Source organism: Rhinatrema bivittatum, chromosome 7 (genome assembly GCF_901001135.1).
Source record: "Rhinatrema bivittatum chromosome 7, aRhiBiv1.1, whole genome shotgun sequence".
NCBI classification, from domain to species: domain Eukaryota; kingdom Metazoa; phylum Chordata; class Amphibia; order Gymnophiona; family Rhinatrematidae; genus Rhinatrema; species Rhinatrema bivittatum.
The window spans coordinates 8,207,787-8,234,991 of NC_042621.1; the positions used below are offsets into that span (position 1 = coordinate 8,207,787).

The 27,205-nt window shown below is 42.5% G+C and overlaps 1 protein-coding gene across 2 annotated transcripts in view; it reads right to left on the reverse strand.

Moving 5' to 3' along the window:
- CDH13 (cadherin 13) overlaps nucleotides 1-27,205 on the reverse strand; it is a 1,208,179-nt gene that overhangs the window by 872,975 nt on the left and 307,999 nt on the right. The window lies entirely within an intron of this gene.

Genomic DNA, 27,205 nt, shown 5'->3' on the forward strand with positions numbered 1-27,205 from the left:
AAAATGCTCATTCACTCTTTTATCACCTCCCACTTAGATTACTGCAAGTTGCTCTTCTCAAGCCTCCCAACAAACCATCTTTCTCTACTGCAATCTATTCAAAACTCAACTGCACAATATATCTTCCTTAAATATTCTTATGACTATGCAATTCCTCTTTTAAAGCCACTTCTTTGGCTCCCAGTCCATTTCCTCCTATAGAATTGAATTTTAAAAGCATTGCTCATGCTAAAAAGCCCACATACACGAGCATCTGGGCCACACATGCATGACACTTAAGTCAGAAATTATGCATGTATATACACATGCTCAAGTAAAAAAATAAAAAAGAATGGAAAAGGGCAGAGTTGGGGGTGGGGAGTAATGCACATAACTCCATATTTTAAAACTGGAAGCTGCGACACGAACCGGCATATTATCCATGTAACTTTACTGCTGCTCCTGATGGGAGCAAGTCTGCAGATCTCGCATTTGGGAGCTTACACGACAGGATGAGGAGTCTGGGTCAGCTGGGGAGAATGCAGGATGAAGAACCAGAGGGATTTGGCTTGCCTTGATGTAGTCTGGGCAAACTGGTATACTAATTGGAAAAACTGGGAATGTCCCTTGCGTGAGCATCTTTTATGATCTGCTTACACACATACGTGTTAAAGCCAGCAACGTTCTATGGAAGATACATGAAGTAGGTATGCTCAAGTAACCTGTTAAGAATTAGGAGCATACTTATATAATCTAGACATATTTAAATATTACGCGCGTAAAGGCGTGCATGTTTTAAAATTACAGTGTATGTTAACTCGTGCTCCCATACGCATGTATATGGACAACCCATGCGCTCATTTTAAAATTAGCCTGATAGTTCAAACTTCTCTTGCATTCATTCTGTAGCTCATCATTACCTATCTTCTCCCTACACCCTCCCTTATGAACTCTATTCATCAGTCAAGTTGTGCTCTTTTCCACCGCCAACTCCCAACTTTGCACTTTTCACCTTGCTGAATCATATGTAAGGAATATTTCTGATTCAGTGCATCCTACTCTCTCCCTGGCCATACTCATCAGTCTAAAACTCACCATTTTGAAGATGCTTTTAAATCCTAAACATTTCTCTGCAATAAATACATTTCCTTTAGACTCGTGTATGCCATTGTCGTTTGTCTTAACTAGACTGCAAGCTCCATGGAGCAGAACTGTCTTTCTCATGTACCTGTATAGTGCTGCATAGGTCTTAAAGTGATTTAAAAAATGATAAGTAGTAGCAATATTAGTACTGATTCAATACACAAAGAAAATATCCCTATAATTATATTCCCATTTCAACCAATACTACTGCACAAAAAATAATCATGACAACTGATGGGAAAAGTCCTTATATTTCCAGAGAAATCAAGACCATGGAACACATAAAATATCCCAAAATCAGTAAGTATCCAACAGCCAAAATAATTTAAATAGGTCACAGTTCCTGCAATTAAAAAGCAAGGATCAAATACAGCCTAGACACGTCAAAGCAGCAAAACCAGCTCCAAGACAAGCTTCCTGGCCATGGATGCTAGTCTGACTGCTGTTTTTTTAATATTTAGCAACGTTTTATTAGAATCGACCAAAAACTCCATCACAGCTGGAAAAATTATCAGGCTCACTGTTGTTGCCTGGGAAGTTGGATATTATTCTGTTGCCCTGGAAGATGGTTTGCTCCATGAAGCAAATTTGTGGAGCATGCACAGCTCATGAAGATACCTGTTGGCTGCCTATTTGTTGATTCAACAACTGTTGTTCAACGGCAGAATGCATTATTCTGTGTACTCACAGATACTGCCCATTTGTTAGGCTAGCTATGAGGATTCTTGGTTTCCTTCTGCTTGCAAGTTGTGCAATTTGCTACAGCTGTTTTTCAACTTTCTCCAGGAGGCACACCTATCCGGTCAGGTTTTCAGGATTGCCACAGTGACTATGCGTTCATGAGATAGATTTACATACTTTGGAGACCCGGGGTATACAAATGTATCTCATGCATATTCTTTAAGGATATCTTGAAAACCAAACTTGTCAGGTGTGCCTCCAGGAAAGGGTTGGGGAACACTGGACCGGCATTCCTAGGCCTAGTTTTGCTGCACTGTTCACTTTTAAACTCAATACTCAATCAATGCTTGCTTGGTATGCAGCCTTTTGTAAGATTCATGTCTTCTTTGAAACATGCTATATTTTAGATTCCCTATATGTTTCATGGTTGTATTAACAATAAAGGACTCTATCCTTCAATTTTTAAGTGGCCCTACTGTTTCTGCAATAATAGTACACAGAGAGATGCAAAAAGTCAAGGTCAAACTCAAACCAGGTAGATTTCCCCATATCTGGCAGAGAAATTCGTCAGATTATTACTGCTGGATTTAGGGAAAAATCAAAAGAAATTCGAAAATTTCCAAACAAAATTCTAAAACTTCAATTCAGATTTTCAAAATAAAATTGGAAGAGGATCCCAATCTGATAAAATCCACTCCAATTATTTTCCAAAACCTGTACCAAATTTTTCATGTATTCTTCAGATTTCTTCATAAGGTTTTGACAAGCACTCAAAATGTTTTCAGGTTGGTGAAATTATTCAATGAACCTGTTCAGATATCTGAAAGAGTATAGCTTTGATTTTTCACTTCTTTTCAGCTTAGTCTTTTTGGCCTGAGCAGAGGGTTGAAATGAGCAAACATTCAAAGATGAGGAGGGATTTAAAGTTTAAACCACAACATTTACATTATTATTTAGGTTAGTTTATTAGACTTGACGGATCGCCTATCTGTGCTCATAACAGATGTGGTCAGAACATCACTCCACCTTCTCTCACCGCCCTTTTACAACATATTCAACAAAAGACAAGACACTCTGTTATGGGAATTAATAGGCCACAGCTTTATTAAAAAATACAACTATCCCAAGCTATTTACAACATAAACCAGCGGTTATCCACCACCCACCAGCAAGATAACCAACTGCAGGCCACCCGGCCAAGTCCTATTTAGGCAGCATCCTACCACCTAAAATCCAGCCCCTGCCACCGGCCAGCAAGGAGCTAAGCCCAGCAGAACCAATCACCCAACGGGTATTGCTCCAGCCATTTGATGCCCCAAACTGGCTACCCATCGAGCCACCGTCTAGCACTAATGAGGCTCGGGCAAACCGCCAACCAGTGCTGCAACAGCAACCAAACCAACCGCTAGCAAAAAAACCAAGCAAAGGGCAGAAGGGAGGGTCACTGATCAGCCAACACCTTCAGGGGAAAAGAGCCCCCACCAGAAAAACCCCACCTCCTTAGCCCTAAGGCTCCCGATACTCCCCACGGCGCCCACCAATAGGTCGGCATCGTGAAGGGACTATTTCAAAATTTTAAATAATTCCCTGATCCCTTATCCTATCCCCCCCCCCCCCCCTTTCTGGTGTCAAGTTGCCGGAGTTTGTCTGCCATGCCTGTTAACGTCGGGCAGCCTAACACTTCGGCCAGACCGCCCTTCCAAAATTTAGTTTGGCTGTTCAATGCATTTTCTTTCAAGTCAGTGACCTACCAGGTCAGATGCTTGTTCAGGGTCTCTAGTGCAATGCATACTGGCTTTGTAGTTCTTCCACTAAAAACAGCAAAGCATGTTTACAAGACTCATGTCCAAACTGAAAACTGGCTTTATTGATTCAGATTTCCCATTCATTTCAAATGAATACCCATCCCTACTTCAGGATGGAAACGGGCAATGGAGGAAGTGAAGAGGGAATGTTAGATAGTGGGGGGAAAAGAGGGCACATGAAGAGGAGTAGCAATGATTAATTTATAGTGTTCTCATTCTACCTACGTTTTAACTCAGCTACCACCACTGCTCATAATATGCTAATTATAGATTAAAAGAATGCACAGCACACATAATGTACATGCATATTGCAGACTAGCCCATATTACAAAATAACCATTTACTTTGCAAAATGGTTGTGAATAAATGCATTAACCTTTTTTTTCATGTTTGTGAAAACAATGTCTCGTTTTCAAAGTTACATGAAGGTTACATGCATAAAACTGGCATATGTGCATGTAAGTAGAGTGTACTCGATAAATGCTATTTTGCAAACATCATGAGCATGCACATGCTTGCAGTGTCATGTGTAAATGTTAACGGGGAAAAAGGGGTGATTATTTAATGTATATTCTGCCTTTCAGGACTTAGGGGTATTCTGGGATGGGGTTGAGAACTATGCACACAAGTTGGTATTTTGTAAGCAATTTGTATGCATACTTTATCAAACTTGTCTGTAGGCTTTTACACCTGCTAGTTGAGTCATGGAACAAATTGCACTTGACTTTTCTATGCAGTGTTTGGGTGGGAGGTTTGGTTTAAGTATTGTGGGGTCAGGGGGAAGTGCTGGAGAATTTAGGTGAACTGGTAGCAGAATGGGTGAATAGGTAGAGGTGTTTATGAACTGGTGATTCCAAGTATATGCACATACGCAGGGTAGACACGTAGGGCCGGATTTTTAAAAGCCCTCACACGTAAATCCTCCGGATATCCTGGGGCTTTGAAAAAGGGGCAGGGAGGAGGCGGGGGCTGGGCGGGGTCCCGGCACAGCAGCCATTTGCCGTTTGCTGCTGTGCCAGGGGATTGCATGCCGGCAGGCTGCCGGTGCACGCACAACAGGTAAGAAAGAGGTCGGGGAGGGGGGTCTAGGTGAGGGCTAGGGGGCAGGAGGGTTAGGGGAAGGGGAAGGGAGGTTAGGTTAGGGGAGGGAACTGGGGAAGGTCGTGGCATCAGCGCACACGTTGCACAATTGTGCACCCCCTTGCATGCACAGACTCCCGATTTTATAACATGCGCGCACCTGCACACGCATGTTATAAAATCGGGCGTCCATGTGTGCGTGCCGGGTAGCGCGCGCACATGGATGCCTGCGCACACATTTTAAAATCTACCCTATACTTTCTAAAATGCAAACCTCCGTGTATATATGTGTAAAATGTATGCACATACTTTATGTTAAAAAATAAAGTATGTACCTTCCTACAATACAAAATACGCGTGTACCTTCAGGGCAGATGTATGTGGCTCGTCAAAAGTTATTGCTTGTAAACTTTGGATGCTCCAACTTGTATGCATATGTGCTGACATGCACACTGTGGAAAATTACCCTCATAATATTTATGGTAACGGATGGGCAGGGCAATTTTCAGAATCATTAGCCACGGTTCATTAGCTGTCGGAAAATTGCCCACTTTTTCCACAGGATGGGAATAAAAAATGCTTTACTTTTCACCCAGGCAAAAAGTAGGCAGGCTCATGTGCTCTTTTGCAGGGAAAAAGGACCCAGAGAGAAAGGAGAAGCAATTTCCAAAGGGAAAGCATGGGGTAGATATTCAGCCACTATCCGGCTGAGAAATGTAGCCAGATATGATTGTTTATCTGGCTAGCTTAGCCTTGGAATGCCTCATCTCACCCAGCACTTAGCCAACCTCACAGTAACATAATAATTGACGGCAGATAAAGACCAAAAGGCCTATCAAGTCTGTCCAGCAGCAATTTTATGTGCATTTACCTAAAGCATATCAAATTGCCATATGGAACCCAGCCCCCAGTCCCACTGGGTGCAGCAGCAAGATGCACACTAACAATTCTATGGGTGGGGTTATAGGGTCCTGCTGTACAATGCACCCACCAAAAGCCTCATATCTGCAACTGTAAAAGCTTCAGTCCCAGTGATGAAGCAGTGACATTTTTTTGTTTGCTTGCTTCTCTCCCTTTTGTCAGATTTGGCCTAACCCAGAGTTATTGATTTTCTGGGAGTTTTTTGTCTTGTACAAGGAGTCCTGGTGCCAACAAAATGCATTTTACAGCAAAAGTTGTTTTTTCACCCTTTTTGCATGTGTCTACTTTGCAGAGAATGACCATCTTGCAGCACAAAGTTCTGCTGACTTGTGCCTACAGGTAAACTACATACAGCAGAAACATCAAGCCCGATATTGAAAATGACATAGAGCTGGCTAAGTGGCACCACTGAAAATCCAGCTATGCTCAGTGGGCACCACTTAGCCAGCTAAGACAGGGGTAGGGAATGGGCAGATTGGGGAGCAGATAAATTAGCCCAGTACCTTGATATTCAGAGTTAGCCGGCTGATTTATCTGGCCAACTTTAAGATAGCTGAGTATATTCAGTGGCACAGCTTAAAACTGCACTTTGCCTCTTTCATGGTTGGAACAGTAATAAAGTGACAGGTCAAGACCAGAAAGCCCTTCTGGTTGTTCATTTTGTTTTCCTGCTGTAGACCACAGACTGCTTGAACACCAGGTTTACATTCACTTCCTTGCAACCAGTAATCCTCTGAAATGCACTTCCATATAGCAACTACCCCTTCTATGAAGAAATATTTCTTTAATGCCTTTCAGTCTCAGGTCATGAAAAAATGCCTGCCATTTGTACACTGAGATATTTAACTGTTTTGCTCATATTCCCACTCTCCCCCTCCTCTAGATTATACTTATTTACGCTTTTAAGTCTCAACTCATACCTCCTATATTGCAGGTTCTTCACCATTTTGGTGGACATCCTCTGGACTATGTGTACTCTATATCTTTATGGAAACACAATCTCCAGAACTGAATACAATAATTCAGATGTGATCTCACTAATGAGTTGCATATAGGCTTTATCACTTTCTTTTGTCTTACTTTTCCTTAACCTAGGGGAGAGGGCCTGAGGCTAGATTCACCTTAGATTCCCAGTGACACAAGCTCGTTTAGCCATCTTTAAATCGCGAAACACTGGAGCAGTGTCGGGCTAAGCTGACGGTGAAGCGATAAGAGCATCGCTCATTTGAGATAAGTGGGGTTTTTTTTATCTAAGAGATAGAGGATTTCTTACTAGAAATAACAGTTTTTTATTGCATTTTAAAAATCAAAGAACGATTCTAACTATCATCTACCATTGAATGCCTGTGAATTATGATTATAATACAGAAGACGCACCCTCTTGAAGACATCAGTCACTGTGGAACAGAGTGCAGTCGTGTCCATGGCAATATGAAGGTCAAAGTAATTTTTCTGGAAGAAATATGGTGATTTAATAGACCTTTCAGTTTACCTATAGGGTGAATCTAGTCTGAGCTTGCGTATATCTCACCTTTTTGGTTGGGGAGAGAGCCTGGCATTCCTCTGGCTCTCTCTGCTGTCATGCTGTATTGTTTTGCAAGCTTGAAATAATCAGCTATCACCCTGGGATCCCTGTCCTGTTCAATGCACATCAGTACTGTTCTTGGACCTCTGAATGTTAGGAATTGTGGACACTTGGCCCTAGGTGGGGGTTGTTGCTTCCTGAAGGGTTGGGCCCCACAGGTCCCCACCGTGGAGAGGCGAGGCTGGCCGGGAACAGAGGCGAGCTGGAACATCACCTGTGCTGAACCTTGTTCCCCGCAGTTTGCGCTCTTGGGTGCCGGGGCCGGCAGTACTGCCTCTGTGTGGCTGGTCCCGGAGAGAGTAGGCGAGTGAATGCAAAGGGTGTTAGAGAGGTTAGGCACAGTTCGAGACAGGAGCACTCTCGCAGGGAGGAGGTGAAGGAGTCTCAGAGGGTGCAAGGCCACTGCAGCTCTGAAGGGAGTAGAGCAGGACCACATGGGCGTGGTCTCGAGGAGAGGAGGCGCAGATGCAGAGACACGAACTGTAGTACGCTGGAAGAGGGCTAGAGCGGGAAACCCACTGTAGCAGGTGTCTGATGAGTAGCAGCACAGAAGTACTGCCTGGGACATGGCAAGCCTGGTGACAGAAACTTCTGTAGCAGTAGCACAGCAGGGTGCCCCGAGAAGCGGGGCATTGAGACACCGTCTGGTGGAGTACTGTGCTGAGCAGACTCTTGAGGAGAGAAGGCACTGTAGCAAGTCCTCATGGAGAAATGCCATGGAAATCCCAAGGAGCAGCCGGTACTGCGATAGGGACTCGCAAGTGAAGTAGCGCTGAGCCTGGCCCCGAGGAGCAGGAAGCACAGAGAGAGAGAGTCCAGGTAGTTGCGCTGAGCCAGGGCCCGCAGAGTAGGAGGTGCAATGAGAGAGTGCAGATGAGGTTGCGCTGAGCTGGCCCCGAGGAGCTGGGAAGTGCTGAGAGAGTCCAGGTAGAATAGCGCTGAGCCAGGGCCTGCGGGGTGGGAAGCACAGAGGAAGCAACCCGGAAGGAGAAGCGCAGAGATCCGACGACAGGAATAACTGGTCCGTAGAGAGATGATGGCACCAAAAATGAACCAAGGAACTCGTTGCCAAGTCGGTTAGTAGTGGCTGGAGGTGAAGCTTAAGTACTCAGGGCCAGTGATGTCATCAGCCAGGGATGAGCCCGGAGTTCCTGCCATTGGCCCTTTAAAGGTCGGATAGATGGCGCGCGCATGCATGCCTAGAGAGGCCCAGGATTGGGATGCTGGTCGGCGGTGTCCCAGCTGCCACATGGAGTGCCAGGAGCCAGAAGGAACGCGGCGGCAGTGGCTGGCCACCGTCGCGAGAATACCGCGTGTAGAGAACCAGGTGTAGAGTTGAGCCTGCCATGGACGTCCGCGGCTGGCAGTCATAACACTGCACCCCTGGGTGCCTGACTCTGGAGTGAGCATCAAGAAATAAATCTACTGGGTACTCTTGAAACAAATTGGGCAATGTCAGAGACAGGATGTTGGGCTCTGTTGACTTTCATCTGACCTAATATGGCACACCTTATGTTCTTTTAATATAAAGTACATAAATGTTAAAAGTACATCTTTATTAACAACTACTGGTTCAGTTTTTGCTTTAGGTCATTGGATTGTACTTGCAGAATTGATTAGGGAGGGGGGGAGATCAGATTCAAGTTTTGGGAAGAAGTAAGGTAAGACAGGGCATAAAAAGTCCACAAATTGTTTATTTTATTTATGGTTTTGGAACAGCACATGTTTTTTCCCAAGTATTTAATTTCCTCCAACTTAAGGAAGGAGGAAAAAAAATGTTGCAAGAGAAACCGTCTGGAAAAAAAACCAGGGGACTTTTGCCCGAAAATGCTAAATCTAAGAACTGGGCAAAAGTCTCCCATAAGTCTCCTGCGTGCTATTGGCTCTCACGGTGAGCCAATAGCACGCGGCCCTTCAGGGCTTTAAATCCAAGTGCTCCTCCGGCGCCGCGCACCGAAGAAGCGCGACAAAGGGGCCGGCCCCTTTGTGCGCCCCTTCGTGCAGCCACGTAGTGCAGCCGTTAAGCCTTCTCTTCTCTCACGCCTTCCTCAACTAACCATTGACCATACCAGGAACCATATAAGACCAACTATCTCCTTCCTCCCTCTCCATTCATCCCAAATATGCAAACTTTTGCCATTCCCATCATCACCAAAGGCTTCAGACTTAGAGAGAACCCCCCCCCCCCCCATTCACACCACCCAGCAAAAACGGCTAATCCCCATCATAATCTCTCCAGTTACTCAACTTCTGGGCCTCTCTCTATTCACGCTGTCTCTAATGCCCAATCTCTCTCCAAAAAAACACACATCCTCAATGATTATCTCTTGGAAGTCAAACCAGACATCTGTGCTATCACAGAAACCTGGTTGAAACCCACGGACACAGTTCTAATAAATCAACTACCCGATCAAATTTATGACATTTTCTCGATCCCAAGACTCAAAAAAAGAGGGGGCGGACTCCTCCTGGCAACAAAGAAAAGACTAAATATAACCTTTCAACATGCTAACCCAAGCGCAAATTTAGAATGTGCATTCTTCAAGTCCAAACAGCTCCAAATCTGTCTCGTCTACTTTCCCCCAGGAAATCTAGAAACAGACCCATCTCCCCTCATTGAATACATCACCAAACACATCAGCTATGACTCCCCAGCAATATTAATGGGAGATTTCAACCTACACGTCGATTCAACCCCTCGCTCCAATAGCTGTGAAACGTTCCTATGTACGCTCCATCATCTAGGCTTCAATCAGATTGTCAACAGCCCCACTCACAAGGCAGGCCACACCCTGGACCTAATCTTCATAAACGATGGCATCTCTCTTTATGACAATCCCACATGCACACCGGTACCCTGGTCAGATCACCATGTCATCACAACAGTCCTCAAGACGTCATTCACCCTCCCCTCCTCCATCCCTAAAACCTCGGTCCATTATAGGAAACCGTGTTCCTCTGAAGCCTTAAGTTGCCAACTTGCCAATGAATTGTCTCATCTAGACCTGTCAGATGCAAATACAGCAATAACTTCCTGGTATACTATCACCAACAAAGTAGCAGACCTAACCTGTCCTCTAATCACCAAAGTTCCACACCGGTCCCTGGACAATAGGAAACCTTGGTTCACACCGGAACTGAAGACTATCAAACTTGACCTCAGAAATAAAGAACATAAATGGCGCAAAAACCCCTCACCCTCCAATCAAGCAACATACAAAGCTACCCTCAACAAATACAGGAACACCATTTTTAGAACAATGAAGGACTTCTTCGCGAAAAAAATCCACCATTTCTTCTTTGACTCTAAAGCCCTCTTCGCCTACATCTCTGCTCTCACCAAACCCACCCCTCCAACCATACCAGAAGACCAAGCACTCATTAAAGCTATAGAACTTGCGAACTTCTTTGAGAATAAAATTATCAATCTCACCAGACCGCTTTCATCCTCTAACCCACCGCCCCCACTCTCGCTTACAACCCCAATTCTACGCGGCGCAAAGTTAGAAACTTTCGAAACCACATCTTCTCTCGAAATCGAAAACATTCTCAAAAAAATCAAACCTTCCTCCCACCCATTGGACACCATTCCATCGAACCTACTCATATCTATCCCTAACACCATATCGAAACCCATCGCAGGAATCATAAACTGTTCACTAACTCAAGGTTTTGTCCCAGACCCATTAAAGATGGCCATCCTGAAACCTCTCCTAAAAAAACCCAACCTATCGACAGCGGATCCATCAAATTTCCGGCCCATTGCCAATCTACCCATCTTGGCCAAGATTATGGAGAAAATAGTGAATAAGCAACTCACAGAATTCCTGGAGGAACACAAGATTCTAGCTCCTTCCCAATATGGATTTCGCAAAGCACTAAACACGGAATCCCTTCTAATATCCCTCACTGACTCCATAATACTGAGCATGGAAAAAAAACAACCTCTTCTACTTGTCCTCCTAGATCTGTCGGCAGCCTTCGACACGGTCAACCACACTATTCTTCTAGACCGTCTCTCTGACATAGGCTTCACAGGCACCGCCCACAACTGGTTCAAATCCTTTCTTGACAAAAGAACCTTCAAGGTAAAAACAAACAACAAAGAATCGCACCCAGTCAGATCCAATCTGGGAGTCCCCCAAGGATCTTCACTTTCACCAACACTCTTTAACATATACCTCCTACCTCTATGCCACCTTCTTACCAAGCTTAACATCAAACATTATCTCTATGCGGATGATGTGCAAATTCTTATCCCTATTACAGAATCGCTACAAAAATCTCTTAACTTTTGGAACAGTTGCTTCCAGGAAATCATCACTCTCCTCTCCAGTCTCAACCTAGTCATCAACAAGGACAAGACGGAAACCCTTATCATCGCCCAGGGGGACTGCCACTCCCTCCTCAACTCGACACCCACTATACCAGACAACGCCAAAACCGAGACTCATGTAAGAGATCTCGGTGTGCTCCTGGACAACCAGCTTACCTTCAAAAGATTTATAAACAACACGACCAAGGAAGGCTTCTTCAAATTACAAGTAATAAAAAAAGATGAAACCCCTTCTGCATTTTCAGGACTTCCGACTGGTTCTTCAATCAATCATCCTCACAAAAATAGACTACTGTAACTCCCTGCTACTTGGCATTCCTGCCAACACCATCAAGCCCCTGCAGATGTTACAGAATTCAGCAGCCAGGATCCTTACTAACTCAAAAAAGAGTGACCACATCACACCCATCCTCCACAACCTCCACTGGCTCCCGATAAAATACAGAATAATTTATAAAGTTCTGACCATTCTGCACAAAGCCATACACAATCTTTCCTCTATTGATCTCACCATCCAGATGCGCCCTCACACTTCGGTCAGACCGATTAGAAAAGCCTATCAAGGCACTCTATTCGCCCCCCAAGGAAAATCTACCCTAAGAAAAAGAGCCCTTTCCACGGCAGGCCCCACACATTGGAACTCTCTCCCACCGGACCTCAGACAAGATCCTTGCCCTATTTCCTTCAAAAAAAACCTCAAAACGTGGTTGTTCAAAGCAGCGTTTCCAGAACAGACAGGGTAACCATACCAACTATCCTAGCATAACCCATGGCAACTATCAAGCTTTGTTTACTGTTTTAAGTTAAGGCTGTTTCTCTCAGCCCATTCTGAACTATGTCTCTCCTTCACTCCAGCCTATTTCCATAACCTCTTGCAGTTATTTATCAGGTCCTTTGCCCCATCTATCTTTCAACTTAGTTCTCTGCTGGTGCATCCTCTGCCCCTACCATTTATTGCTATCCATGCAGAACAGATATTATATTTACTGTTATCTTTAATGTTTACTTATTGTAAACTATATTTGTATTTATTATCTTTAATGTGTATTTATTGTAAACTATATTGGTATTTATTGTTTCTCGATTTTGTTATCTATGGTTATCTATGCCTAGTATTTATATTTTATCTATGCAAAGCATATACTAAGTTTTGGGTTCTATGTAAGCTCTAATGCGAAGTTATCTTGTTCCACTGTAAACCGGTCTGATTTGTATTCTTATACAAGAAGATCGGTATATAAAAGTTACAAATAAATAAATAAATAAATAATGACATTTTAAGCTAATTTAATTGAATTACATTTAGAGATAATTTTTCAAAGTTGTTTTTGTGGGTAGATATGTATGTTGAAAATTACTACCCCGCAACCCAATGCAGATAAACGTATGCGTACTCTTTCATAATGCACAAACCTTTCCCTCAGGGGAGCGGTGTTAGGTCAAGAGAAGGAAAGGACGTGTGCGATTTCATTTTGAAATCCCTACATGACCTTTACTACAATGGTTCTCAACCAATGTGTCAGGATACACAGGTGCGTCACCAAAGGTGGGAGGTGCGTCAAAAATCTTATATAGCAAGCTTAGGCCTCCTAAAACAGCCACGTGTGCCTGCTGCTTGAGGAGAGTGCAGAGCAGGGAGAACCGATGTTTTTTTACTCTGAAAAAGTACCCCAACAAAATAGTAGGTGCAAGCCTGTGCATGAACTTTTTCCAACTCATTTTTCAAACGGGAGTATTTTCCCTTTGCAAATTGGCATAAACTCTATGGGTAAAACCTCTTTGTGGACTTCATACTTCTGCACACAGTTTGAAAGTTGCCCCACTGAGTCTGGCTTCTCAGGGTTTCAGTATTTGCATATGTCTGGTTTTCATTTATGGTCCTTTATTCTGTAATAGGTAAGGGTCAGTTGGTGCTCTGCCTGTGTGACAGAGCTGAGGGATTCTGCTGCCTAGCATGTCGGTTCTGTGTGGGGATCTTTAGCAGTCCAGTTTGGTTTGTTTTGTTTTTCCAGCAGGAAGCGTATTGTGTTCTATATTTGCAGTGTTGAATTTTCATAGGTAGGGTTGCTGTTTGAGTCCTGGCTGTAATGGTATGGCAGGTTTGCTATATACATTCTAAGTGTCTTTTTTTTTTTTTTTTGCAGGTTTTCAGGTTATTTCACAAAGTATCTGGCAGGGGAGGGTTTTTGAAGTGCTGTTACTGAGGGGATACCAGAATTTGAATATATTTTTTCGTATGGCAAATTGAAAAGGGAAACATTTTACGTTCTGGGGTACTGATAACACTGACATAGGGGATAAAGCTTCTACGGCCAAGTCCAAAAGCAAGGAACGTTCAAGCAGCATTGTTTGAATTATCAGGAAGGCTGTTCAGCATGTAAAACTGTTGCAGTAATTTTGTTATGGGTTTAACAGTTGCTTGTATTATTATCCTTAATATAAGGCATAGGGGTCACCTGTTTGGAGCAGCAGTTATGGCCCTTAACAGACACATGGGGATAACCTTTATGGAGTTACTCCATGGGAAGCTTTGATCTTTGGTCTTTTTCTGCCGACAATATTATGTTACTATGTTGTATGCTAACATCCTTGTTCTGCTCTATATAAACTCCAGGAGAGTTCAGAACTTGAGGTTGACAGTGGAATGCACGAGAGTTTGTTTTCTGTTCCACCCTGAATCAAACATCAGTCCCAGATTTCTCACTAATAAAATAAGAGAAGGTTCAAACTTTTGTGAAACAATCAAATTTAATAACTATTTTTTTTACATACAATTATTGAAATTAAAGAATATATTCTCTCTTGCATCATTTTTAACAATAAAATAATATTTAGATTTTTTTAAACTTCAGTTGCAGAATTTAATGTGCAGTGTGTCACACGTGAGCATCAACTGTCAAGTGTGTCACGGCAGTAAAAGGTTGAGAACCACTGATATAGAGGGCTAGAATTTAGCTGAATAAGTTAGAGACATTCTAGGGGAGGGGTATAAGTGGGAGGAGATGAGTTAGCTGACTAAGTTTAACCGACCACCTCTGATATTCAGAGTTAGCCAGATGACTTAGCCTGCTAAGTCCTGTCAGGCCAAAAAGCTGTCCTAATGTTAGCCGGCTATCTTTAGGTGAAGTCTCCTGTGTATGCAATAGATGCATAGATATTCGTGGTGAATGTCTTGAAAATCTAATTAGTAGTAGCAGTCACCAGGTTAGATAAGGGAAACTTTGTACTAGAAACCAGGAATCCCTTCAACTCAACTGCATCATGGGAAATCATGCCTTTGTGTGCAATAAAGACACACCAGTATGCTAAAACTTCCCAGACACCCTTATGTATCCCAAAGAATCTTGCACATCAATGTTTTAACTGTATGCTTTAGGACTTTTCTATCTTCAGAAGATCATTGAAAACTCAGTAAGCTCAAGATTGATGTGTTCAGAACTTCACTATTATCCAAGCTGCTGTATGGCTTCAAACATATGACACATTCTTTGCTTTCAAGAAGAAACGAGAAACCTGTAGGTGAATAATGGTAATGTCCAGAATGGTTTGAAAGGTAATCATTCACTGATGTAAAATTCAGCAACCTCAGAAATGATCAACTTAATGGTGTATGCAGCTTATCAAGAGACCACAGTCGGGTGCAACACTATCCAACAGATGAAAGAACTTGGCTATGTTATGTCAATTTTAATATGCAACTACCAATTTGTGCTGTTATCTTAACCATTGTTCTAGAAGTGACTGATCACTTTTGATTTTTGATTCATAATTGCATGGAACTTCTACGTCATTCTACTAAAGTGTTTTTGATACTCTCAGAGAGACTGCTCATGGTGTTCACTATCCCACAGATGATCAAGTCCACCTGATTCAATAAATTTGTATCAAATATGCCTGTATTAATATATACCACACAAATCCTAATTCTATTTTGTGTCATAAAGTGCTTTCTTTCTTCTAGTATTGATTTCATTTGTAGAACATGAGTGTTGAATCATGCCTTGTATTATAATGGCATTTATATATCCTAAACACTTCGTATTTTTAGTGTGAGTGGTAACAGCATTTAAACCATGCACTAAATGTATTGCTATGTACTATACCAGGAGGCACAGCCTGCTCATTTTAGCTCACGGGACAAAATATGCTGAGAATTTCAGGATGTGTGCAAGTTGTAAGGCAATATAATAAAACATAACACAGTAAATGTCAGCAGTAAAATACCCAAGTGGTCCATCCATTCTGCCAAGCAAGGTTTTTGGTTTTTTTTTTTAAAAGGGTAAGAACTGCTGCTCCTTGTAGGTTACACCCATGCTTTCTGTTAATGGTAGTAACTGCTCAGTTCAGGTTACCAACACACCTTCTGTTACCGGTAATAATATGCTCACTTTAACATGGCCCTTTGCAAGTGCTCCAGATATCATCATTTTAATAAATATCATGGATAGCTCATGGGGAAAAAGAGCATAAGACAACTGGCACAACTCATTTTAGCATGCTTTCTAACATATGGGTTACATTGTTAGGCATTATTCTAGCAAGACAGTCAACCATCAAAACTCTCAAGGTAAGGAAATATGGACCCAACCTGTGCATGTTGCGCTGAAGGTGGACGCTTGGCCTATTGCAGGATTGGTACGGCCCTCTGGTTGGGCCCAGAGAGCGCCTGCCACCAGGAGGCGGAGCACACGAGGAGCCAGAGGCTAGCTGGAGCTTCGCCAATAACAATCCGGGGTTTCCGCAGGTTGAGTCCTGGACTTAGGTGGGTCTCGGATGGTCTCCCGGAGAGGTAGCGGAGGGTGTGCCCACCACGAGCAAGGGTGCGCGGCTGATGCAGAGAGGATGGACTAGACCCGAACTGGAAGCTCCGGAGACCTCAGGGAGGTAACAGTTCAAGAAGGTTCTCCGGGTGAGGCAGGCAGCGCCTGCGGGTCTAGTCAGGTAAAGGCCATGGGTAGATTCCAAGCAGGTTAGTCTGGTAGACACAGAAGGCCAGAAAAGAGTGTCTGAGTGAAGCGCAAGGTCAGAGCCAGAATATCAGTCCAGAGGTGGTCAGCCAAAGCAGGGGTCAATACCAAGGTCAGTCTGAGCGTAGTCAAGGCAAGCAAGGGTCAGTTCCAGGCAGCGGACGAAGAGAGTAGTCAGGCAGGCCGAGATCAGTACCAGAGATCAGTCCAAAAAGGTACTACCTGAGTAAGGATACGGGAACACAAGGAGACGCTGGAACAAGAAGACGCTGGAACAAGGAGACACTGGAACACAGGATTCGGCAAACTACTACACCACGGTGTCGACCTGATTGCCAAGGCGAGGTCCTGGGGACAGGGCCTCTCTATATATATAGGGCTTTCATGTGATGTCATCAATTTGTGCCCATACCGGTTTTCCCGCATTTGGCCCTTTAAATCTGAGGACGTCGGTCGCGCACGTGCCTAGGGGCGGGCCAAGATGACTGAAGATGCAGAGCCCCGACGGGAGCTCTGCTGCAAGGCCTGCACCGTGGAGGAATCCAGAGAGGGCCGTGGTGAACGATGGGGACGGCGGGAGCTGGTAGCAGCGGCGAGACCGGAGCTGGTTGAGGGCAGCGTGAGGTGAGCAGGCCCGGTCACAGCACCCACGCAGCCAGGATGCGCAACAGTACAATTCTAACATTTCCAGGCCCACAAAACAACTTTTGATAAATTCAAGCCATAGTTAAACCAGTGTCCCAAAAAGTTGTTCCATTTTGAGAGTTTATTTTTGCATTTGTTAGGTTCAACCATTTGAAGATCTTTTATCATTATAAAGAATACATAAATACAGTATATTATTATTATTATGTAACACTGTCAGTTACAGTGCTGGCTGCCTCTAGCTTCTAGCAACATGCAGCATCCCATAGATTTGTCAAGGGTGGTAGTGTTGATGAAGGTAAAAATAATAACAGATTTCAAGATGGCAAGGGACAAACACAGAAGACCCCCTACTTATGATGAAGTGAAGGGAAAGTCAGAGATTAACTCTGACCTAAGGCATTGCACTAGGAATGAAACTGAGCAGACTACATGGGGCTTACAGACTTTTTGTGCCATCAGATTCTATTAGGGATGTGTAGAGTCAAAAAATGTGTTTGGTTCATTCATTTGTTTTCAAGGCCACAGTCATTTGTTAAGTTTGTTTCAAATGAAAAAACATGTTTCATTTGTTCATTTTATTCATTCATTTATTTACCATTATAGTCAATGGGGGAAGCAATGCAGGCTACTTTGGGCTTCAAAATTGGGAGTATCTAATCATTTCTAATGAATTAGAAGGGTAAAGGCATGCCAAAGCATCAAGACTATGTCAACATGGCACCAAAAGTGAAATAAAGAGCTCAAGGACTCATAATGAGGCAAAACAGTATTAACAGTGGCAGGAGTTATCCAAGGCACTGTCAGAGGAGCAAAATAGCAGCAAGAGTATCCGTATCACCACAAAGCTGCAAAAGTGGGGGCAAAGGCCACCAATAACAGCGGAATGAACCTCCCAAGGATATACATGATAGGCAAAATTGGTACCAAGTGTGGCATGAAGATCTCAAGGAACCATGAAAAGGGAACAAAGCAACAAAAGAGGCTAAAACTCCCAAGGCAGTGATAGATGGTAGGGTTGTGCATTTTTTTGAAAAGAATGGGTAATAAAGAAATGTGTCTTTTTGGTTTTATTTGTGGATGCATGAAATTAATACAGGGTTCTCCAAATGAAACAAAACATATTTGTCTCATTCATTTATGTTTCCCATTCAAGTCTTTGGCTCATTGAAGTCTATGGCTGTGTACTGCTGAGCAAAAAAACAACTTGTAACTTTAGCAACCAACTTGCCTGTGTGACCTCACAAACTTCTCAGAACTGAGTCAGGACAAGTTGGCAAGAAAAACAAACAGAAAACAAATCACAGTGAAGCATCTTTCTAAACAAGCCTATAGCTGCTAACTGGATCAAGTGAAGTTGACGTCCTCCTACTGTAAAGTCTGAGCATGTGCAAGAAGCAGTTTGTATTTCCTCTCTAGCTCTTGGCAGAGAAGGACATGTTAGTAGAAGCTCTGATACAGTTTTAAAACAGCTTATAAACTTGTGGATTTGGCATTGGTAAAGGGTTGCTTCTGATCTTCTCTGTGCTGCAGTGGTTTCACTGACTGTGCAAGAAAAAGAGGCAGTGCACTGCAGCTGATTTTTAATTTTCTCTTCACTGGGCAAGGGTCACGATGGGAGACAGCATGGAGACTGCAGTTACAGTAGTGCTGCTGATTTTATTTGTCTCTTTTTGGACAGCAATGAGGTGAACAGTGCACACTAAAAGACTGAAGGGAAGAGTCTTAATAGGTGTTATTATTTGTAAGGGTTTTGGGTGGATCCCTGGACCTGTGGCAGATGACCATGCCTACAGGGGAAGTCCCGTGAGGGGCCACAGGTCAGGCTCAGCGTAGGAGACACACACACACACACTAGTTCATTTATTAAACAGGATTTGGTCAGCCACCAGAGGTGGCAGTAGTGAGCTGGAAGTAACCCCAGGCTCTGGAACAGCGATCCCAATGGCTATGCTGTAATAGAGAGAACTGAGATTGTCAGTAGCAGCAGGATATGCAGAGTTCAGGAATAGAGCCTTGTTGGTAATGTACTCATGCAGCAGTCTCTCAGTGTGGAGCACAGGAGCTGGAGTAAAGACAGGCCCTCGAGGAGCGAGTACCTGGATCCAGGGAATAGCTCTGAGAGGCAGAGATGGTAACTCACAGATGTTATAGGCAGCGGTGTCTTCCTGGCTGAAGTGGAGTCCAAGTAGCGAGTCCAGGAACATGGGCCCTCAAGGAGCGAGTACCGGTTCCAGACTGTGACCTCAAAGATAAAAAGAGAGAGAGGCCCCCGAGGAGCGGGTACCCCAAATAGAGTAGGTCTGAAGGAGGCAGAGTTGCAAGGTACGGAGAGCAAATCCCATCCGATAGAAACCAACCTAAACTTTGCTAACTCGATTAGCTAGCAATCGCGTAGGCCTTTTGTATCCTGGATGCATGATGTCATCACAGGGGAACGCCCCTGAGGTTCATGCCACTGAAGGTACTTGAAGCAGAGCCGCGCAGTGCGCGCGCCCTAAGGCAGCTGAACAGCATGGCGGGAGGCAGCGCCCACGCTAGTCCTGGGACATCGGACAGGACGGCAGGCAGACGCCTCGGCGGCCAAAAGTCCGTCAACCACAGGAGGAGTCTCCAGAGAGGTAAGGAGGGCAGAGTGGAGACTTCGGGCAGCGACAGTCGTAACAATAGGCTGCCAGTATTTTTGGTTCTGTTAATGTTTAACAGTTTTGTTTTGTATATTTTATTTATGTAGACATTTTATATACCATTGTTCCATGTATAGATCACAATGGTTTACAAAGTGACATTAATTATAACAAAGATTGGTTATAGAAGTGGTATTCATAGGCAGGCATTAGTATCTGTCAAGTGAAATTTTCTTGTACATATTAGTATTGATACATATTAGTATTAATACATAAGGCAAAGTGTATGGGTAATTAAATTGAAATGATAGTTTTCACATCTTACAGTAGGTTGTTTTGAGAATCTTTCATTCTCTCATTTGATTTATTCTTCATTATTTGATTATTATCTTTTGTCCTTGTCTTTGTGGCTCTGTAAATTCCGATGCCTTTAAGTTAAATTATATGCGTTTTTGAATAGCCATTTTTTAATTTGCATTTAAATCTCTTTTTATCTGGTAAAATTTGTAACGTCTCAGGCAAAGAATTCCAGAGCTTTGGATCCACTTTGGAAAACAAGTGATCTCTTATTTGTGTCAGATGTGTGCTCCATATTGTAGAGACAGTCAATAGTCCTTTATTTTGAGATCATAATGTTCACTGAGGATTATAAAGTTGTAACGTCACTCCTAACAAGCTGGTGTTATGGGAATGAATGATGTTGAATATTATTCTGGTACTTTATAGTAAATTCTGGATTGTATTAGCAACCAGTGCAGTGACATCAGTGAGGATTTAATGTGATCATATTTCCCAGATCCTAGTAATAGTCTTGCTGCAGCATTTTGTAATAGTTGTAGTGGTTTTAGGTGACTTGCTGGAAGACCTAGTAGCAAGGAGTTACAGTAGTCAAGATTTGAGAAGATTAGAGTTTTCAATACAGTACAGAAATCCACAAAATAATGGTTTCAACCAATGTAGTATAGGCAACTTGGTATAACCTGTCAATTAATTTATTGATGTGCATTTTTCATTGTGAGGTTCTCGTCTATCTGTACTCCTAAATCCCATACTTGATTTGAGGGATTAATTTGATAATTACCCAGGTCTAGGGAAGGTGTTTTAACTACTCAGCCCAATGATTTCAGTCTTTTTAGGGTTTAGTGTCAGTTTAAGTTGTAATAGTTCTTGTTGCATTGTTTTCATGTAGGTAGAGAGTATCAAAGCTGTATTTTTTAATTATCTAGTGAGTGGGATGTAAAAATATGTCCTCAGCATACAAGAAGAAAGTTATACCTAAATTTTTCAGTATCTTACATACTAAGGGGGTCATTTTCAAAGGAGTTACGCATGTAAATGTGACATACTATCGTAGCAATTTTCAAAAGCTATTTACTCGAGTAAAGTGAACTTACTTGAGTAAATCCTATGGACAATTCAATGGCATATATTGTAGCAATTTTGAAAAGCCCACTTACTTGAGTAAAGTGTATTTACTCGAGCAAAAACCAGTTTTGCTCGAGTAAATGCTTTTTAAAATCTACCCCTAAGAGCATGTAAATATTGAATAGTGTTGCTGAGAATGTCAGATATGTGGTTGCTCAGTTTGACCTGGAATGTTCTGTTAGAAATGAAGAGAAGCAGCTGAGAACCCTGTCATAGATCCCAATGTTTCTCATCTGATGACATAACAGGTTATGGTCCACCATGTCAATGGTGTCTGTTAAGTCAACTAGCACAAGACAATAAGATTCATCATCATCAAACCCTCGTAAAACAGAGTCTGTTAATGAGAGGAGTAATGTCTCAGTTGAGTGATTGTTTCCTAAATCCAATTGATTTACAAGTTGGGATAACACTGCTTTCTCAATAACTTTTCCTAGAAACGGCAAGTTGACTATTGGACGATAGTTGTCCCAGTCATCAGTTCTACTGTCTTATTTTTTAGTATTGGCTTTATTACCACTTGTTTTAATACATGTGATGATTCCTTCTGATACTGAGTGATTATCAGCATGATAACTTGATATACTTGGTTCAAGGAACTGGCTGGAAAAGGGTCATGTGGGTGAGTTGCAGGTTTAATTTTAGCAAAGATTTGACACTCTCAAATGTAGACCACTTAACCATGTGCTTTGGGTCTTCAGGTACTTTTGTTGGAGAACAGATAGGGAATTGTTTTTTCAACTTATCAATTTTGTCTAAGAATGTTGTGGCATATGCATTGCAAGAGGCCTTTGTGAGGTTGTAGTTTCTTGAGATGAAGATGTTAGGTCTTTAATTAAATGTTTATAACAACCTCAAAGAGCGGTTTAGAATTTGTTTAGCGTAGTACTCTTTTTTTTTTTGCTTTATTAGTAGTGTATGGTATTTTGTAAGGAAAGATTTATATTTTCCTAGGAATTCAGCACATGGGCATTTCCGCCATAGTTTCTCTAATTTTCTAAGGTTCCATTTAGTGCTTTTTGATTCCTCATTGTACCAGGGCTTCTTATGTTCGGGGTTTTCCTTTCTTTGTTAATAGGTTTTGTCTGGACAGGACTAAGGTTTTCAGCTATGTCATTATCTTATAGCAGGAATCAAATGCTGAAAAGGAGTTGGTTTGATTTATTTAATGGAGCTTATTTTCTATTGCTTCAGCAAGTACTTCCATCTCTATCTTTTTTCTGAAGGTAAAAGTATGCTTATTATCTATTATGGATTTGGTTGATGACGGCTAATTCCACTTTTATTGATTGGTGATCAGACCAGGGCAATATTGTGTGTGAAGTAGGCAATTACTTGTATTAGCAAATATTAGGTCTAGAGTATGGCCTGCTTTATGAGAGGCTTATTAATAATTTGTAAAAAATAACTTAAACTAGTAACTTGCAAAGTAAATATTAACCCTCCCTAGGATATAGCAATTCTAAAATCCCATCAACTAAATATAGAATTGCATAGGTCTAGGAAAGTGAAATATCTCAGTTAGGGTTGAAAATTTGGTTTAGGAGTACATATTCATTGTTAGTCAGTCAGGTTTCAGTGATGCAAAACATAGTGGTCTGTAGATCTTCTGATAGGTCATTAATCAAAGGTTGGTTTTTTTTTTTTTTTTTAACAAAGACTGTACATTTAATAGGAGCAGTGTAAACATTAAACAGGAAGAGACAGCAGAAGACCAAATTTGTAATTCTTCTTTGCTTCTTTCTTGTGGCACTCCTTAGTTCTTCATATTGACCTTGCCTTAGAATAGGCTCAATGGAGCATATCTGATCCATGTTTGTAGTAATTCTAGGGTTTCAGGGTTCAATGAGGTATAAAGCACTTTGGGCATGCACTTTGGGCACACAAAGGGACAAGCTCCTTTATTGCACTCCTTTGTGCATGTGCCCCACGGCACAAGTGCCTTCAGAATTGCCGCTGCACTTATCTCACCAGTGGTGGTAGGCAGGGTGTAGGCAGATCTGTCGCCACGGCACCTGCAACTTCCCACTCTCCCTCATCTTTCCAGGGGGAGAGCTCCCAAGGCAAAATTTCAGTGCTACCTGTGCTGTTCCCTAAGCTGGTGGACAGCTGGTGTAGATGCAGCCAAGTAGGCCATTCACCCATTTTCAGTGGCATTGCCACGTGCTTATCTCGGTGGTGGTGGGTGGGCGGGCCGTAGGCAGATCTGGCGCCATAGCGCCTGCAACTTTCTGCTCTCCCTCCTTTTTCCGCGTGGGGAGAGCACCCTCAGTGAACTTTCAGCACTGGCTGTGTTGCTCCCCAAGCCGGTGGATGGCTGGGGCAGATGCAGCCAAGTAGGCCATTCGCCCTATTTAACGGTGTCGCCACCACGCTTATCTCGTCGGTGGTGGTGGGCGAGCCGTGGATGGATCCATCATAGCGGTGCTGGTAACTTCCTGCTCTCTCGCCTCTTACTGGGAGGGAGGAGCTCCCTTGGCAAAATTTCAGTGCTGCCTGTACTGCTTCCCCGAACTGGTGGATGGCTGGTTCAGATGCGGCCAGGTAGAGTCAGTCAGCACTAGTGCACATAACACAGCTTGCATACACTGTATATGTATATGTATGTGACAGACCTTTCTCCATATAGTGAGTGGTATTGTGATTGGGGGTAGTTAGATCATCAATAAATACATTAATTTGTAATGTCTACAAAATCAGTGGGCAATACACCAACAAATTCCATCATGTCAGGAAAAAGGAGAGGAGGAAATGTTCACAGAGTTGGCAGGGGTAGAAGAATTGGTGCAGAGGAAGCCCAATGTAGTAGCAGTGATAAAAAGATAGGCCTGCCCCAAAATTAAAGAGAGACTTTTTTTAGCTACAGAGTGGTAGGAATGGAAGGGAGCTCAAGGCAAAAAAACATTGAAATTTGAAGAACATGTGCCACCGGTTCCATCTCCTCTTGTTTTAGAACAGAGGGAAAAGGTGGGAGAGACATCCAAGACTGGCAGTAACAGGATAGGGGCATGGACAGAGACAGAAAAATGCAGCAGCCAAAACCAGCAACACACTTCTCAATGGTTCCTGCTTCTGAGGCAGTGAAGGTACTATTTTTACCATTTGATTCAGAGGATTTTCAGAATTTGTAGATATCAAAGAGCTAGTAGCTGAAGAAAATTTGGAAAGTTTATTTAGTTGCGACTTTGCCTCCAGCAAGGTGATGGGAAAGAGATGATACTAATAATGTTGAGATAAACCCCTAAAAAGAGTAGGTAATGCATGGAGAGAGTGCAAGTGATACCCCTAGCGATTTTTCTTAAGATCCACCCTCAATCTCAACTCCAGTACCAGCATCATCCCCCAAGGATACAGAGAAGAGATTGCAAAAACTGTGGGGCACTAAGTTAAAGTGAGGAAGAACCTGATTTTGTTCAATGTATTCACAGCAGCAAGAATATCAGTCGAGAGAAGCAAGTGGGGAGTCTGTCAAATGCTGATATCAGCATCTGAAGCAACACCCACTAGAAGTCGCATCAAGGAGGATGGCAGTAGTAGCCTGGGGATCCCTTTTTCAACTCTAAGTAAAAGCTAGAGGAATATAAATCAATCGTTCAAGACAATCAACATGAATGGCAGCTGAGCTGAAATATTTTCTAAAAGGTCTATAGCTTTATTTTTATTCCCAATAGCAAACTTTTAGCAAAATATTTACCATCATGATTTTAAATCTATTTGTAGAAGGTCTTCTACTTATTGCTCCATCACATAGCTAGCTACTCCTGGAACATGAAATCCCTGATTTACCTCTTGTTGAATGTATACACTTTTGATCTCAAGCTCTAAAAACAGGATTCATCATATAAAACCCAGTTCATACTTAATAGCAAACCTATATCAAATTTTGTCAGGAACTTTAAATAAATGCTGTTCTATTTCCAGTCCATTTAATAAAGTAATGTGATTTTTGTGGTAGCCTAATTAGATACACAGAAATAAAGGTCAACATGCTTTGGGTGATGCTATTTTACTGGACTAACCTAATACATCTGGGGTGGAGGAGTAGCCTAGTGATTAAAGCAGCAAGCTGAGAACCAGGAAGCTAGGATTGAATCACTTCTTCCAGTGATGCTGCTTGGGCAAGTCACTTCATGCTCCATTGCCTTAGGAACAAACCTGGGGTCTGATTTAGAAAGGCTTTTTTCCCATTCTGCGTATATAGAAAAAAAAGCTTAGTAAATTAGACTATTAGAATGTAAGCCCTGTGAGGCAGGGACCTACCAACTGTACCTAAATGTGAAACTCACTTTGAGCTCAGATTTGGAAAGATAATTAAATCCAAATCCATTGGTGATACATTTTTGTGAGCATATTTTGCGCTGACCTCAGGAGAGGAGGCTAACTCTCAAAAGCTGGTCACAAATGTGATAAGTAATCCCAACAAACAGGTATCACCTGCAAGCAGTTTGATGGTTGGTATTCAATTTAATGAAATCAATACAGAACATGACTTTGTGATAGAGGATCTTCCAGGGAGTAGAATATTAGGATTGACAAAACTCTTTATATTTCAGAATCATGATTTCATGCTGATTTTCTACTGCCCTTCATTTGATCAAAATAGATCAATTTCATTGCAGGAGGGTCTTTTGTCAGTTCATGTCATGGTTTTGCAGCTGTGTTTATTTTGCTGCTCTGAGAAGTAACAGCCCTGGAAATATCAAAAGGAAAACTTGGCCCCCTCCTCCCAATGCTTGGGAACAAATTGTGTCAGAGAAGCATAGAGAATAAAAGGCTTTGTTCAAGTAACTTTTTGAGTTAACGGCACAAAACCCAGTGTTCGAATATTTCCCCCCATCCCTACATAATGCAATAAATTTTGTGCATGCAAAATTTATCTGGACAAAATGAGGCATCGATTGAGGAATTCCAGGGGAAGGGATTAAACTGTAGCCAGTGAGAGCACACATTGCGTTACATGTACAAGTCTGACCAGAAAAACAGCTGTTCTAACTTTAATCTGAGTAAAGTTATATCCATATGTTTATCTGTGTATATTCAGCAGCAGACTTATCCAGATAAGTCCTGCTGAATATTCCGGAAAAGTTCCATGCAAAACTTTACCTGGATAGTTCCCACTCATCGGCTTTCTGAATATTGACTTCACAGAAACCTAATAGATAAAGATAACAAGGCCCATCCAGTCCAGTTTCTCCTCCCACTTTAATATTCTCTCGCTTCTCTGCAGCTAAAGTTCCTCTGGGCCTATTCTCTGCCTTCTTGAGTTCCAAGATCATTTTAATTCTCACCACCTCCACCGGGTAGTTTTTGAGTTCTGGTCACCCTGAGAGCATGTCAACTAGGGGAGGGTGCTTGAACTATCTCTCCTCTTCCCCAAATTCCCCTGGCAGACTCTCTCACACACATGCTTTATGTCTCTTTTTTCCTCCTCTAGGCTCAAGCCCCAGCACTCTCCCCCTCCCAGGCCAGGTCTAAAGCTGCAGCTACCCTGGGTAAAATCCAGCCACCATCATTGGTTCCTCATTCCTCCAGCTTGTGTTGGCCTTCTAAGCCACTCTCTTCCTTCTTCTGGCTGATGTCTTTATTTTCTTTTGGCCTGCCTGGTCAATTCAGCTGAAGGTGGCACCAGAGATTTCAAGAAAATTCCAGAGTCTCTGGGTAAAATCCAAAAAGTTGTCAGGTATTATCATCATTAGCTATCTTTTCAGTTACCAAGTTGGCAGGAAGGCAATGGGAAAAAAAACTCCAAACTCTGTAAAAGTTCATCTATTTTAAGGACAAGAAGTATTTTCTTCTTGCCTGAGTGGCTCTAGCCACGTCCGGAAATATCTGCACTTTTTGTCCACAAAACATGATATCTTTATATCCAAAAAATGTTTTAAACAATTTCTCCTTGTCTTGTTCAGCTACAAATGAAATAAATAGAGTAGCTCTATTATTTATAACGTCTAATGACTCTTCAGGAAAAGTTGATACACCCAAAGTATCTGGGGCACCAACATTATCTTTTT